The sequence below is a fragment of the Sturnus vulgaris genome, chromosome 4 (genome assembly GCF_052056855.1).
Source record: "Sturnus vulgaris isolate bStuVul1 chromosome 4, bStuVul1.hap1, whole genome shotgun sequence".
Classification (NCBI taxonomy): Eukaryota; Metazoa; Chordata; class Aves; order Passeriformes; family Sturnidae; genus Sturnus; species Sturnus vulgaris.
The window spans coordinates 54,222,937-54,239,166 of record NC_142246.1 but is presented as its reverse complement, the minus strand read 5'-3'; the positions used below and the strand labels follow the sequence as shown (position 1 = coordinate 54,239,166).

Here is a 16,230-nt window from a genome sequence, read left to right as displayed (position 1 = left end):
TTATGCAAAGACCAAAGCCTCTGCCTCCCTGAAAAAGCAATGGTGACTATCCAAGTTCAGCTTTGCAAATTCTTGCCAATGTGACCACTGCATGGTAGGTATAGAGATAATGCATGATAGAACCCAGAAGTTACTGTGTATTTATTTCTAGTCTGTTTTTTAGGTAGATTCCTACTCCTGGACACCAAGTTGAAAGGCTGTGTGGAAAAACATCAGTAACTGAATGAGCTTACACTTTTTTTCTAGGTGTTGCCAAGATGCTTGTTATTGATTATACAAGCCAGTTGAATAATACAGAATTCATTACATATTCTTCTGATTTTGGCATTCATTCTTATTCTTTGGCCAATATTTGAAGTCTATCTAGATGCTCTTACTAGGAGAGATTTTTTTTTTTAATTTACCAAGCTAAATGAGTAGATAAACAAATATTTTCTGTGAAGTCCATATCAGTTGATAGGCATATGAAGAATATAGGCCTTTCAGGGGAGAAGTTAAAAGTACAGCAGTAGAAGTGAAAAGTATAATTTGAGAAGGCAATACTGGAAATCTCGTTGTTCTGCATGGGTGAATGGGGTACTGAGCAAATGCTGTGGTATGGAGTGTCTGTAACAGACTAAGGGCCCTGAAGCCCATCTCTGCTGGCAAGTCTTTACAGTAACTGGTCTTTTAGGTGTTATTCTACAGAATATATGTGTGCACCTTACATATTTTGGTGTATTAATGTTTATAGCTGGATATTCTACATCCCTCTGCATAATCTCAGCTGATGTCTGCCTCTTTTTTTTTTTTGTTGTTGTTGTTTTGTCTGCAAATAAAGAAGTTATTGCTCACTAAACACATGAGGAATTCTTTAATAATTCTATGCCTACTGAAAAACTTGAGGTGCTATTTTGGCTCAGGGCAAATCAAATTAATGAGACTTAAATGCAGAATTTGCTCAGCCCCCCCAGGTTCACTGGTACTGAAGAAAGCTCCTGCTGTGATGATGTATGGGAGTCACAGATAACATAAAATGCAGCACATATTATTCTTTTTTAATCCTCTATTTTCTGGTACAGAATATCACCCTTAGACTGTGTTTTCAATGCTAGCACTCTATTTATTATAAATAGAAATACAATTTTCCCTTTCAGCAGATTTCCTTCCTTTTCCTATTTTGTACAATGGATAAATAATAAGGCTGGAAAGAATGCTTGTCAACTTTAATTTTGCCAAACATGTAAATGTTATAAAAAAAATCTGTAAAAAAAAAAAAAAAATTCCTAGACAAGCCAGAATATTTCCACAATTTAAGTAAGATTATGAACAGATAATTTACAAATAAACCCTGGTAGCCTGCAGAACCAAAATATTTTCACATGGGGGTCCTACAAGTGGAAGAGTTAAGAACAAAAAGTAAAACTGCATTCATGCAGACTTCCCTTGTTCAAATAAAAAGGGATGGAAACACACAAGGAAGCCAGTGGAGGCTTTTATTAGCTGCTGTCTGTGAAAATACCATGCTGGAGTCCTTTGGAGTCCTTCAGGTTAACCAGAAGTTTGCTCACCTGCTTGAGGATTAGCCCCTCAGCCAGTGTGCACACATTTTACTGGGGAAATACATCTCTGAGTTAAAGCATTATTTTCTTCACCAAAACAGTTTTGCCAGTGAAACACTGAACTAAATAAACAAAACTTCCTTCTCCAGTTATGACATGTTTCTCTATGGGCATGTAAACAAACTTTACCCCTAATCTAATATATATGAATATCAGAGCTGATAAGATTTTTACACTTTTGATCATGCTGGTAACGGTAAAGCAACGAACTTGCATATTGTCAGTGTTTGAAATCAGATTAACTAGAAAAATATATTCACAAAGCTGGTTTGTTAAAGAGAAATCTTTTTGCTGCTATTCTGTGGTAGTTAGACATGCACTGGCACCACAGTTTCTAGCAATGAGCAATGATAATATTTGCATTAACTGTTTGAAAGGAAATAGTAAAGCCGAAATATATGAGCTGTATGTGTTCTAACAAGGAAAAAGTACAAGTATGGGGATTGATCATTTTTTAGTGCCAAACTGGAGATTTTTCATCAAAGATAAATCCACGTCAGTTATCTCACCACTGGGAGTCAAATAACCTTTCTTTGTTCAATTTACTAAACTGAATTTTGAAGTGTAAGGAGCATTTATCTTTTTGAATGAATAGAAATTCTGTATTTCTAGTTGTAGTTGTTCTTTCTGGCCTCAGTAGTGAAGGTGGTTATAATCCTAGAAAGTGGTGTGATTTTTACCGTTAGTGCTGAGGGAACCAGGAGACAGAGTGTAAATCTACAGCCTGTTTAAAAGCAGGGAACAAAGTGCCTAAACCTGCATTCAAAAATGCTTCAGATTATTATCATTTTATGATTAACTAAAGTGGACTTCAACCTCCTTTGTGGTTTCAGAGTTAGCATGATAAAATTCATAGCTTTTAACAAACTGACTGGTTTCAGTACTCATCCAGTACATTACACATACATGGAATATACAGCAAGGGGAAGGTCGCTTGATTAATCTTTGCCCCAAAGGTGTAAGTGGATATGATTGTATGCAATACAAAACCAATACATATTGATTAGTGTGACAATGCTTCAGTGAACAAATGTCGCTTGAAAGGAGAGTGGAAGGAATTTGGTATGGGAGGTCCCCTTTGTTGTTTCCTCTGATGGTAAGGTAAAGCAGGACCTGGCCAGAGCCATCCATGCTCACTATGGTATGACAACACCCCTAAAGCCAACCTGGCTCAAACAGTACTGTAAGAGAAAAACATTTAGTTAAGTCCATGCATCCCATGGACCTCCCACGATGTCTCAGTGTACCCCAACGCCAAGGTGAGGTTGTTTTCCCAGCCTGTGGTCATGAGTCACTGCTTGGCATACTTAGCTGTCCTCCAAAACTGGTTCCTTTCAGGGTCATAAAATGCTCCTACAAAACAGAAATTCATCTCTTTTACCCCCAAGGACTGTTTGTAGCTCTGGCCAGACCCAAAATTCATGCAGTTAAGATCACTTAGGCAGACAACCACTGCAGGTCTGGTTGATTGGATAAGACCAACTCGTGCTTCTCTGTGCCCCAAGACTTCTCTCGAGAATAAAGAGATGCTAGTTTGGTGAAGGCTGAGACCCTGAAGAAGGGCACACAGAGATACATGTTCAACCCTGATGGACATAAAACTGGTTTCAAAAGCTATCTCACATGTCTCAGCTTCCCCTGTGCCTGCCTCTGCTAGATCCATACGTGTGGAAACAAAACCAAAAAAGGGATAAAAGTGTGAAAAATTTGAAGCCCTCTTATTTTTTTGGAAGGCGACAGCATCAAGCATTAGGATTATGTGAAATCCTTGGTCAGGCAACAAGGAATGAATGCCAACAGAGAGAATACAAAGTGCAGACAGACGCTGCAAGGGTAACAGACATATCAGTTGTAATAACTTACACGATATGTATCTCAGTCAATGAGAATGTCTTTATCCTGGTGAATCTGCACCTCTGAATCTGAAATTTCCTTTTAAGGCTTCATTGTGCTAGTAAAACCTAACGAAGATTTTGGTGAAACACCCTGTCATAGCCTCAAAGAGAGGCTTTCTGCTGAAGTCACCAGGGCCACACCAGTAGGACATGGGAGGGAAAAGAGAATTAGGTTACACTTGTTTGGGGACATCTGAGCTGTGGTGACCACAAGTGTTCCTCCTCCAGCAACTCCCACAGCTATCTGCTGGGGCCTCAGGTACCAAACCTACTTCAGCACAGCTATTACTCAATGCTTAAGCTTACAACCATGTTTAGGCCCTTTTTTGGTCCGTCCTAATCTCCAGAATTTGGAAAAGGTGGCGTTGTTCCATACAACCTCTAGCTGCTGTCTCAGTTGCTTGTCTGTCTGTGTCACTGGACTGATCAAAGCCTTGACAGCTTCACTGGAAGCATCACTTGTGAGTATGTCTGGAAATTCTGGTTAACCATATGGGCTTTTTTTGCCTTTTCAGGGCAACGGCAGGAAAGAGAACTGCTAGAAAGCAGAGAGCCAGGGTTAACCATTAGGAGGCTCTGTGAATCTTCTGCTGAATATGAGGATGAAGGAGGGTGGGGAGGTAGAATTCAAACATCATGCAAGACTCTCAGGAGATGCCTCATTCAGTAAAACACAGATTCTTCTGCCTCTACAGTCAAGCCTGACTCAGCTTAACAAAGTGGCTAAGTAGGCCCATAATTATAACTGTGACAAATACCCTCATCTTCACTGGGAGGACTCGTGGCCATGCAGTTGCTTAAGTATTTTGCAGGTGGTGAAGCACCTCTCAGTATAATCATCTGGTTACTGCATACTCTCTTTTCAAATTCCCAAATTGTGAAGATAGGTTCTTTCAATAATGAACACTCTTGGGGCTGTGTCACATGAGATCTTTTGCCTTTTAAATGCAGATGACAGGTTACTAAAAATGTTTCTCTCCACGCAGCATTTTTTGTGGTGCTGCTATGTGCTGCATAATGCCAAACTTTCCTCTGAGACTGTAAAATATTTTATCTGGTTTGGGTTTATTATCTGGCCTAAGAAGAAACAGAAACAACTTCAGATTTGGTTATCACATTTCATTGAACAATCTTGGGAACATGTTGAACAAATTGATAGTTTTATTTAAATATAATTAGAGATGGTGAACCCACTTGTTTGAAAGATTAGTTTTGTAAAGACATATTTATAAACATTCAGTTTCCTGACATTTTCATACCAAGTATAACACTGACTTCTGCACTCTCACACAATTCTTATTCAGAATTCCAGTGGAACCTCATTGATGCTGTTAAGTTGTAGCTGTATTTTGTCAAAATCTGTTTTACTCACAATTCTTCAAAACTCTCTTTGAGTCCATTCGGGATCTGCATTTTCCTGTAGCCTAACAGTTGAAAGTTATTTGGGTTGCAGTTTCAGCAAGAGCACTAATGTTACAGAATGGACACGCTTTATTTGCTTCAGTTCAGACTGAAGTCTGCAAAGTCAATGTGTTTCTTCAGTGCCAGGAGTTTTATGTGTTATTTTTTGTTATGAGAGGATAGGGCATATATCTGCAGCCTGCCACTTTTGAGTCATCACTCATTGCACTCAATTGTTCTTAATGAGGCAAGGTAGCTCACTTTGGTGGGTGATACAGGAGAGATCCTGTATAAATTGGCAAAAAAACCCAAAAAAAACCGCCCAAAAAACGGGATATGAAAACTCAGTTACAGTCTTTAAGTATTAGTCACAGAGAACACGTCTATTTCTCCGCTTTATCTTATCCTTCTGAATTGAATAAGTAACTTAATTCATTACATCTAAACTCCATGTATTTGACCTCTGCCTTCCCCCGATATTCCAGGGAAATCATTCCTACTCCTAGACCTGTGCAGCCGAGACCTGTCCTTGGCGAGACCTGTGCAGCCGAGACCTGTCCTTGGCGAGACCTGTCCTTGGTGTGGAGCTGCTTCTTAAACGCCGTTTCCTTATTTCCTCCTTAGGACCAGCAATGCACCGGGATGGCCATGGAGCAACTGGGAAATAATTACACAACATCTCTGGAGAAGAGGACGAGGAAGTGAAATCAGAGGGCTCCGCCGTCCTTCGGGAACGGGAAAAATACGTACAATTCCCCGAGCAGATGGTGGATGTAAACACATGGGAGCGGAGCTGAGTTCCTCCGGGGGGGAACTCGGACTTTCTCCTCTCCGCTGCTCGCCTCTCGCCGGACGAGCCCGGGGGAGCTGCTCCGCCCGCGGACACACGGACACGGACAGACACGAGGAAGCGCACACACAGTCAGCCCACCCGCCCCAGCGGGCACACGCTCACCATCCCTCGCAGGCACACACACAGAGCCCGAGGCAGCCCCGCTCCGCGGGAACCCGCGCCCCGCACCGGCACACGGGCGAAGCGCCGCCCCGGCCCGCCCCCGCATCCCTCCCTCCGCTCCTGCCGCCCTCCCTCCTCCCCGCCCGCCGCGCACACACACGCACACACACACACCGGCCGCAACATGACGGGCGGGCGGACACACTGACACACCGGGGCACCGCCGCTCCGCACGGATTATTCTCCCCGCGCCGGGGCGACGCAGCGAACCAGCGACCCAGCGGGGCGGGGGCAGTGCCGGTGCCGCGCTGCCAGGAGGGTCCCAGCCCCCGCCGGCAAGCGGCGAGCGCGTCGGGCGCTGGAGGAGCCCGGCCAGGTAACGCGTCCCTGCCGGGCGGTATCGCCGGGCCAGGCCGCGGGGCGCCGCCGGGTCCCCGGGGTGCGGGTGCCCCGGGGCGGCGGGGTCTCGTCTCCCCGCTCGGCAGGTGCCGGGGTGATCCGGGGCTGTCGCCCCGGGGCGCGGGCGGCCCCCCTGCCTTGGCCTCGCCTTGCCCGCCGGCGGGGCGGCGGCCGCCGGGCGCCCTGCGCCGACCCGCGGCGCGGCTGCGGCGGTGGGGGCGGCGGAGGATCGGGGCTGCCGGTGCCGCAGCTCCGCGCTGATCCCCGGCAGCCGCGCTCCGGTAGCGGCGGGGATTTGCGGGGGCCAGCGGCACCGGCGTCTTTGTGCCGGGGCAGCCGGGGCTCGGCGCCCGCAGGTGTCCCCCGGGGGCCGGCCCAGCCCGGGCAGAGGCAGCGCCGGCGGGGCCGCGGTGCTGCCGGGGTGGCCTGGGGGCATCGCGGGGCTTGTCGAGCCCGGCCTGCGGGGGCACGGCGCGGACAGCGGTGCCCGGCGGCTGAACCTCGCTGGTTCAGCTGGTCACTCCGGCCTCGCTGCTGCAGGTGACGGGGAAGAAATCACATCCTTTTTTTGTTCATTTTTTGCGTTTCTTCTTTCCATTTCCTCCCCTTTCCCTCCTTGTGTGTGTGTTAGGCAATCTGCAGTTAACCTATGACAACGACAAGAAGTGGTTTCAGAAATGGCAATGGGTAGGGCCCGGTTACTGGTGGTCATGTGTGACCTTTGCCATGGATTTGGAGGCTGGAGCTGGAGGATGCTGTGTATGCTTTCCAAAATCTCATGGCAGGCTTAAAAAGTGGAGCAGATGGTGATGGTAGTGCTTATTATGGAAGAGGTTCATGGAAATCCTTTATTTCCTCGAGATAGTTTTTGTGTTGCTTCTCGTAGCTGGAGAGGCTGTCTTTCACTTTTGGCAAGGAAAGGATATTGCTGCAAGTTGTCTTGCGAAGAAACAGGCTTATTTTGCTCTTCCACAGAAGGGACCCCCCTTCCCTCCCAGCTTATATTTCTGTTTCTCCTTTGGGATTGACAGCAGTAAGTGTCTTGGCATAGACAAACTGCAGTATGCTTTATTTTCTTACTGCACACCTTTATAGTTGAATGTAACTAGAAAGGAGACTTAGAGTATTCTCTTATCCCTCTCTATGCCAGATGTGTTTTTCATCTGGTATACATTGCACTTGAAGTGTTAAACTCTCAGGGGGCACGGAGGTGGAGGGGATGTGAGGCAAGGTCTACTAGTTACTTCAAACAATTCTCTTTGCTCATACTTAAGAAGGAGAGAAATGAACATGTTGTAAAAGCGGCTGAGGAATATATAAAAGTGAAATATTAATGAACTGAAAAAGCTCAGATAGCAAAGGCATTGTGCCTAATCATTCAGGAGAGTTCTTTTCCTCTTTACAACTTTTCATTGTATGTGCGCCTGTACTGCAAATGCAATTGGTATAAAGGATGGTAACGTTTGTACTTAGCTGGAAGTAGTAGTAGCACATTTTGGGGTTTTTTTGGCATCAGCGATCATCTCTGGGGTAGCTTCCTTTAAGCGTGATTTTTGAGGCTGCTGTAAGAAAGGGAATTATTACAGAAACAGTAAAAAATATTTGAAGAATGTTTTCTTGGAAATGTAAATGGGAAGGGCTGACTCAGACCTGGAATAAAGCAAAGGAACAACTAGTTTTGGAAAGTCCTCTTAGAGACATTGTGATGACGACTGAGATATTATTCATCTCTTATATCCCAGAGAGCAACATCCCAAAAATAGGCAGCACTGTCTCAGGAGAAGGTAATAATACACAGCTGTCCAGGATCTGCTGAAAGTGAGACACAGAAGCGTGGGATGTTTTTTGCGAGCTGAGGTTCCTTTACCAGTTTGAGTCTGGAGTGCAGTGGTCCCTGTAGTTTGATTGACTTCCCCAGTTTGGTTTGGAAGGAAGCTAAGTGCAGCAGCTTTTTGCCAGAGTTCGGTGAGGGAATTTACGTCAGTGGGAAAATCATCCCACAGGGTGAAGTCTTGTAACCCTGGCTCTCATCCTTGGCAGGACTTTGTGGAGTAGCTGGTGGCTTGAGTGAGGCTGCCTCCTGGAGAGCTTGGTGCAGCCTGAGTAGGGCAACAGATGTGGGGAGCTGTACCAGAAGGATGAGCTGGAGCAGCACACAGAGCATGTTCCGTGTCTGACTTACATGAGTTAACGTTTGGATTTTAAGTCTCTTAGTTACAGAAGATGCTGAAAAATGCTCAGGTCTGTGCACGTGGTTGTGTGAGAGCATAATCTCTTGTGCTGTGTATGGTTGGATTTCTCCTTTTTGATTCAAATCTAATGTCACTTGAGCCTTTGAAGTTTACATTGAAGAAGTTAGATTTGGCAGTGCTTTGGAGCTTTTTTTGCTAGTGTTTCATAAACCAGAAGAGATGTAGAGAAGTTACTCCATTGGGAAAAATTCCCACTCTTCCATGAAGGTTCACGGAAGATACTATGGCTTTGTTGGATTAGCCCATCTGGAGTGCTAGAAAGAATAATGGCCACTGTATGTTTTTTTTACAATGTTGGGAATTACACAGATACAAGTAAGTTACTGAGAAAAGCACTTTGTAAGATGAAACTCAATGATAGATTTATTTATTTATATTCTAGAATCATGATACTTTCATAGTGTTTAATTGGATTGTTTTCACTGTACTTTTGGAGGCCTCCTAATAAAAGAAGACTGTGTATTTACCTTCCCTTGAGGCAAGGGAAGAAGTGAATGTTGAATTGTGGTTTGTCTGGGGATTGATACTAGTAAAGCACTACATGAAATAACATAACATTCATGTGTCAATGAACGTATCAATGGAAAAGAAACGTTATGAACACTTAGTCAAATTAAACAGCTACCAGCTTCTGGTGGTGAGGAACTGAATTATATTTTCTATCTTGTAGAAGTTACTCTTTGCTGTAAGATTCAGTGTCTCAGGTCTTCCGCTTGAGAATAGTTTTGCTGCAACTGGAGGGGCTCAGCACCAGGTGGGAGGGAAAGAGAAGGAAATACACATATAAATAATGGCAAGTAGGGGCTGAGTTTGTTTCCTGAACAACAACTGCAGTTTCTTCAGGTTCTTCTCTCAATATTGTCTTTATTTGGCAGTTTTCTGCAGTGACAGTAAACTGGATTACCTTGATAAAGTAAATAGGCTTTTGTATTAGACTTTAGCTGTTGAGTGTACTGCCTGTGTGAGATGGCATGTAAAATACCAAAACTTGCGAGTACCTAAAACTTCTATTGTCATTTGTACTGGTAAGATTTCATATATATTCCTGTGCTTTAGCAAGGGCCTGTAACTGTAAGAGTATGGAAGATGCGGCTGTATATTTTACAGGTATCAGTATTAAACCTCTGTAGCTGTTTGCTAGTTAAATATGTGGTTACTTTTAATTACTGCTTCCTGACTTGTTCTCACTGCAGTACATTGTGGGGTATATTGGTTAGATAATACAAACTCACTCCATGACTGAAAGCTGTAGTATCATTTGTCTGTTGTATGGTAGTGAAATGATAATAATAGTAATAGTATTAATAATAATAGTAGTATTAGTAATAATGCTTTCTTTGAGTTCTGCTGCCTTTACCTGAAATGTGACTGTCTTATAGAGGATAGCTGGTTTATAGTAAGGGAAAAGAAGCTACAGACAGGCAATAAGTAAAAGTCCTAGATGTGGAAGAAGCAAGACTTTTTTTTAAAATGTGCCCTGTAGTCTCGTTGCGTGCGTTTTGCAATTCTGCACAAAAACTAAGACCTAAAAATTAAAAACACACTGTTGAGAGGGATTACCAGATCTGAGTGATGATGGTATTGTATCCAAACATTCTATGTTGCCTGTACGTGGTGCTGTGTTTTTGTCCTGATTATTGCTGTGAAGGCCCACATGACTGTTGAGGTATGGACGTGTAGTTCTTTTCCTCATACGTGGGACATCGAAGCAGTGATGTGTGGAAGTCACACAGCTGGTTTGTAATAAAGACAGTTGAACTGGAATATGCATCCCAAGTCCCACAGTCTTAAATTAATGGATTAACTGTGTTTATATAGTTGGTTTGATAACTTGGCATAGATGTGGAAACTTCTTACAGATCCAATTACAGGACTGTGTGTAAAGTTATGCAGCATTTTCTCAATAAAGACTAATTACTATCAGGTGATTTTTTCAGGCTAGGCAAAAGCGCTTTTCCTGGATTTCATTTTGTTGTCAAGTTTGAGAGAAAGCACTTATGCACTCGTAGAATGTAACGATGCTTTTACATTATTTAAGGAAGTACCACTTAATTTTTTATAATGCTCTAGCATATCAGGAATTTGAGATCCAGCTCAGTCGGTAATACTTCTGAGGATCACAGCTGTTTTATAGTTGAAGAAGCAGTTGTGACAGACTGGTAGGAAGCTTTTAAAAACACTCTTTTGTAAATTTTGGTAGAGCAAATCGTGGCTTCTGAAATTATATTGTGTGGTTCTAGTGTGCATATCCAGCCCTGACTTTTTTTGTTTATTTCATGCTTGTTTTTGTGCTCCTTTACTGATCCTAGATTGATGTGCCATCTTTGTGTGATCTCCTTAAATATTTTAATAAGAAAATAACAGTGCAAAGTGATGTACTGATTTTGTACAGTGGGATTTAGGTTTGGATGAGAGAATAGAAGTATTCAAAAAGTTTCTCATCTGTGTGTTACTTGTGGCATAGTCCGAACCTTGTCATTTACCTAAGAAGCAATGACATCTGTTCAGATGCCACCTCCCAGTGATGTTGAACTGTCACTGTGTGCCATGCCAGCCAAATGTGGTCAGAGGTGTGCTGTGCTCAGGTGGCAGTAGCAGTCTCTGCCTACTCTGCCAATATCCAAATACACCAGCAGATTGTGCTTCGTATTTTGTCCCGAGTGCTAGGTACTAATTCCAAATTCTACAGTGTCTTTTAGCTTTAATTTAGTGCAGTGCCAGTTTGTGGGGCTATATTTCAGAACTATCCTGGCTCGTTTATTTATTCAAGTGTTTTGTCTTCATTTTTTAAACTAAATGACTGTCGAGGAGAGAGGAGAAGAGCACAGTTTTACCATCTATTCTTGAAGAAGTTTTGGCCAGTGGCAGAATTGCTGCTGATTAGAATAGGAGCCTTGGTAACTGTTTTGTCAGGTTTAATGACTTTAAAATATACTGGCTAAATTCTTGATGACCAACTGAACATGTTGTGACACAGAGGCAATGGAAATAGAGTAACAGTCCTGACAAGAATAGATTGCCTTTTAAATTTTTTTTATTAGTTGTCACCACAACTATTACTTTATTCTGTGCAAGAATATTTATTTCATTGTTAACACAGAAGCTTTAAATAAGAATGTAGTGTATATACTGGAAAGATGAAAATGTTAGGAAGCTAATTTCATTTGGAGTATTCAGAAATATTAATAAACTGCCTTGGAAAGCAAATTCTACAATAATATATTAATGTTTTTTTCTCTTGATTTTGCTGAACGGAGATGAGTGAGAGAAAATGGCAATAGGAAAAATGAGGTGGGTTTCTCTATATTTATTTCAAGTAAAGGGATGCTGCAAGATGATGTACATTTTTTCATATTCAGTGAGATCCCTCAAATACCTTGAGTGCAGATAATGCCTTCAGCTGTGAGTGTAAGGTATCAATTGTGCTTTAAGTGACACGTTAAGCTTTTAATATTTCTTGATATTTAAACCGAGTATGTTCTAAGTTGAGCCACCCAGCATCTGTAGGAAATGGCATGTCCAAGTTGATACCATGTAACATAGATTAGTTTCAATTTGCATGTAGAAGCACAGACATTGTGGTATAATAGAATCATAGGATCATTAAGGTTGGAAATAACCTGCCAGAACGAGTCCAACCTTTTATGAAATACCAATATGCCCACTAAACCATATCACAAAGTGCTGTCTCATTTTTTTTAATACTTCCAGGGATTGTGACTCCACCACTTTGCTGGGTGGACTGTTCCAATGCTTTATTTCTTCCAGTGAATGAAATTTTTCCTGATAATCAGCCTGAACTTCCCTTGATGCAACTTCAGGCTCTCTTTGTCCTGCTGTCCTGAGAGAAGAGGCTGACCCACAGCCTTGGGATGCCTCAGCCACAGCCTCATTTCAGGTACTTGTGCAGAGTGATAAGGCCTCCCTTGAGATTGATTTTCTCCAGCCTATAGACCCCTCAGCCTCTTCTCAAAGGATTTATGTTCCAGACCCTTTACCTGTTGGATGACTACTTGGCTGTTTGGACAACAACCCACCCAGCATGTGCAGGCACCCCTGCATGTCTTCCAGAGGCAGCCTTTGAAGGCAGTCCAGTTGATTTCTTCTTTTAGAAGTTAATGAGCTCTCAGGGATCCTGTGCTGGGAGAACCATGTAGGTGTCTCCTATTCCCTTCTGGTTTTGCTGTTTCCCTATGAAAAAGTAGATGTGGTATAAGAAAGGTGATAGCAGACTCTGCCGTCTCTGTAAATAGCAAAACAAAATGGTTTTGTTTCGTTTGACTTTAAATTTTGAATTATGTGGATATGTAGTGTTTTGTAGCTAGTTAGTACAGAGGTTATGCTGTGAGTAGGACACTCTGGCATCCTAACTTTTTATGGTTTTGAACGCATTTTTTCAAGGTAGTGGCTGTGAGCTCAGAGAGAAATGTTGGCCCCATAGCCCAAGGGCAAAACTGCTACTGGTTTTAATGAGGTCTTGATTATACCCTTAAATAATATTTTAGTGTCTGTTTGTTTGCTTTGTACAACATGTATTATTTTCAAGGACTGATTTTCAACAGTTACCGGGATTGTACTCTTTTGATGGTTTTTGTTACATCATTGAATTCTTAGTACTTCTAAAAATTAGGTTATGAGAATGTTTTTTACAATAAGTCCAAAAGAACAGGAATTTTAAAATGTTTAAGACTTCAAGTACAAATGATGTGAATAAGTTCAGTGTCTGAAAGTAAACTGCTTTGTTCCCGTAGGTACCTGTTCTATACACTAATGATGATTATGCGAGGGGCAGCACAAGGCATTTAGAGTTTTTATGAAGTCTAGCTGGAGCAGAGAATCAAAAGACCATGGTAGTTAAAATGAGTGCCTAGATTTAAAATTTCAAGATATAGATGAATAATGGGAAAGTAGAAGGAAGAATATAAGATTTGGGAAAACTGTTTCAAAATAATACTGGGTGGAGAGCTGTGAAAAACGTGCATGTGGACTAGATGAGGAGGAAATAAAAGAAATACAAAAAATTAGTTTGTCAAGTGATAAGAGCTGACACCACAAATGGCTTCTTTTTATCTGCTAATCTTTATTTTATAGCTAGCAAACTCTGGGGCATTTGCTGAGATGGGGAAGGAAAAGAAGCAGAGGTGGGAAATGAGAAAATCAGCAGTTCTGTTCTCTCAGCCCTCTGCCTTTGTTCTACTCAGCCACAAAGAGGGTGTTAGGAGAAATTTAGGGATTAATCCCATGAGCCACAAGGTAATCTCTGTTGTCTTTAAATCCTCATCCTAACATCCTGATCTTGGTCAATTATGGTTTTGGTGTCTGTCTGTAGCAGCATCTCAGCAAATTTCACACCAGTCTTCAGTACTTGCTCATGGCCCTTAATAAGGGGGTAGTGTACAATTGTCCATTAATGATAGGTTTTGTTACAGATTAAACTTTTAACAGGCAGAAATCAGAACTAGAAGTTACAAGGCTGTTTTCAGATCCGCAGCTCTGCAACACTTGTGTCTATTTTTAATAGTTTTGCTAGTTAACTCTTTTAATTTTGTATTTGGCATAAGCTAAGAACATGCAAATAAGCACCTTACATGGCTTAGCTAAAGGCCTAATAACTCGTGCATCTAAATCCTCTTTGTCAAGGTATGCATATCATTTTTACCTGTAATACTTTCAGGGTGTTAGCAGGTGAAGAAGATTATGATGTTAATATGACTTGTATAAAGTTTTTAGCTAACCCATCCTGTGAGTTGCTTACAGGGAAACATAATGTTCCTGAGACACTGTAAATACTGAGGTACATACTGCATGCACTTGTGTGTGTGTGTATATAAAATACAAATGTTTTCAGTGAAAGAAGGTCATTGGTGGTTTCAGTTGAAAGCTACAGTTTTTAATATGGAATAGTGAATGGTTCAGAAAAATAAGGATTTCTTTCATTTATTACTCTAACAACAGTAAAATTGAAACAGAAATCCACCCTCAGATGTCCAAGTAGTTAATAACTGGAAGCAGGGGTAGGCAGAAAATAACAAAAGCAAAAAAAAAAAAAAAGCTACTTATCCTGGTTTTAAGAGTTTTTGTTGTGGGCAGGATGCTTCTCAAAGCTGTATATTGCAATACACGTGATTTGTAGCCTTGATTTGAGAGGGCCTTAGGATGATACTGTTCATTGAAGAAGGTGAGCAAGAAATTACTGTTGGAAAAGGGTGTGAAAATTTTAGATTTCTGTCTATTTTCTCATGCTTTTATTTGAATTTTATAGACACCTTGCATTGAAAATGTTTCATTGTGATTCTCTATGCTTTGAAAATAGTTAAGGGAGCGGCAATATACGTATAAGAGAAGAAATTCCCTAATCACAGTAATGATTCTGATAGTTTGCATAGGACAATGCATGTGACTTCCAAAATGCTGAAGTTGAACACCAGAGAAACTGTAAAACACTTACACAGCACTATATCTTCTGCAGCATTTTCTAAATATAGACTAAATCCTTGTCATAAAGAGTTTGTATAGTTAAAACAAAACGACACTTGACATGACACAGAACAGCTTGAAAAGCATAAGAGCTATAGGTGAAGAACTGTGAGAAATTAAAGAACTATTTCAAGCGAAGGATTTTTGGAAGGCTTGGAAGGAGAGTCTTCAGTCAAAAAAAAAAAGGGAGTTCAAACTCCTTTTGTTGCCTATTTTTTTATTAGTTGGTTTTTAGAAACCACTGTTTCTTTCTAATTTAGATAATAAAAATAGTAACTATAGGAAATCTACATAAGTTTTGGGTTTTTTTGGTAATAAATAAGAAAGGAATGAAAAGCTGTTGTCAAATGTACACTTGTGGGTCTAGATCCTCAGGTACTATTACAGCACTGCTTCCTTCAGTGGAGCTCAACACACATATTGCTTGTAGCTCCTGTTTGTATTTATTATGCTGAGCAGTAGCTGCTGATGGCAGTGAAAGAAGGATGGAGTAGGCAGAAAATGCAATAGCTTTTGATCTATAGTGCCTCTAGCACCCCTTCCTTGGTATGTTGTGGATTCTCTTCTGTTCCTCTTGAAACTGGTTTTCTGTCCTAGTAGTTAAAAATGAAGCTTGCAAACCTTTGGTAAATTAGGCTGCTTGGACGAAAAATGAGAACACGTTACAGAGAAAACAACTTAGCCTGTTTTTCTGTGGAAACAACACTTGTTTATCCTACTTTCTAAGGATCCTGCTGCACAAGCTGCACCAGAAGATTTTGAACTTCTTGGTTGCTTTCAGCAATATTTGACAAAAGATTGAAAGTCTAGAAAATTAATTGAAGTTTTATTAAGTTTTGAGAAATTGGAGGAGAGACACTCATGTAAATTCTGTGGCTGAGAGAAAGGCTGCTTTTTATGATGAGTATCGAAGAGTCCACCTAGGAGATAAGTCTTGTGCTTGGAGCTTCTTAGACATTGAAATGAACCAACCACAACATGCAAATCTGTAGGTAACTATGCCTTGTTAGATCGGGCATTCATAATGGCATATGAAGAAAAAATTGAGTGCTTTTCTTAAGCTGTTGTTTGTTTGGGGCTGGGGTGGTTTTTCTTTTTTTAATGGACTTCCTCCCTTCCCCTGGGGTATTTTATATCACCTTTTTTGGAAGTGTGGGGTGGAGCACTTGTTCAGGGTGTTGGACTGACGCCTGCTTGATGAGAATTGATTTGCTTAAACCTTTATGTTGTATCCATTCACAACACCTGAA

General features: G+C 41.6%; 1 protein-coding gene across 6 annotated transcripts in view; it reads left to right on the top strand.

The window, feature by feature from the left end:
- Positions 1–6,010: 6,010 nt before the first annotated feature.
- Positions 6,011–16,230, top strand: part of CCSER1 (coiled-coil serine rich protein 1) — a 623,842-nt gene continuing 613,622 nt past the window's right edge. For 5 of the 6 annotated variants that reach the window (XM_088163986.1, XM_088163987.1, XM_088163985.1 and 2 more), the window contains exon 1: positions 6,013–6,228. The gene's annotated coding sequence lies outside the window, so the exon portion shown is untranslated. Of the gene's footprint in view, positions 6,229–16,230 lie in introns of all 6 variants that reach the window. The other variant, XM_088163988.1, reaches the window with a different exon arrangement.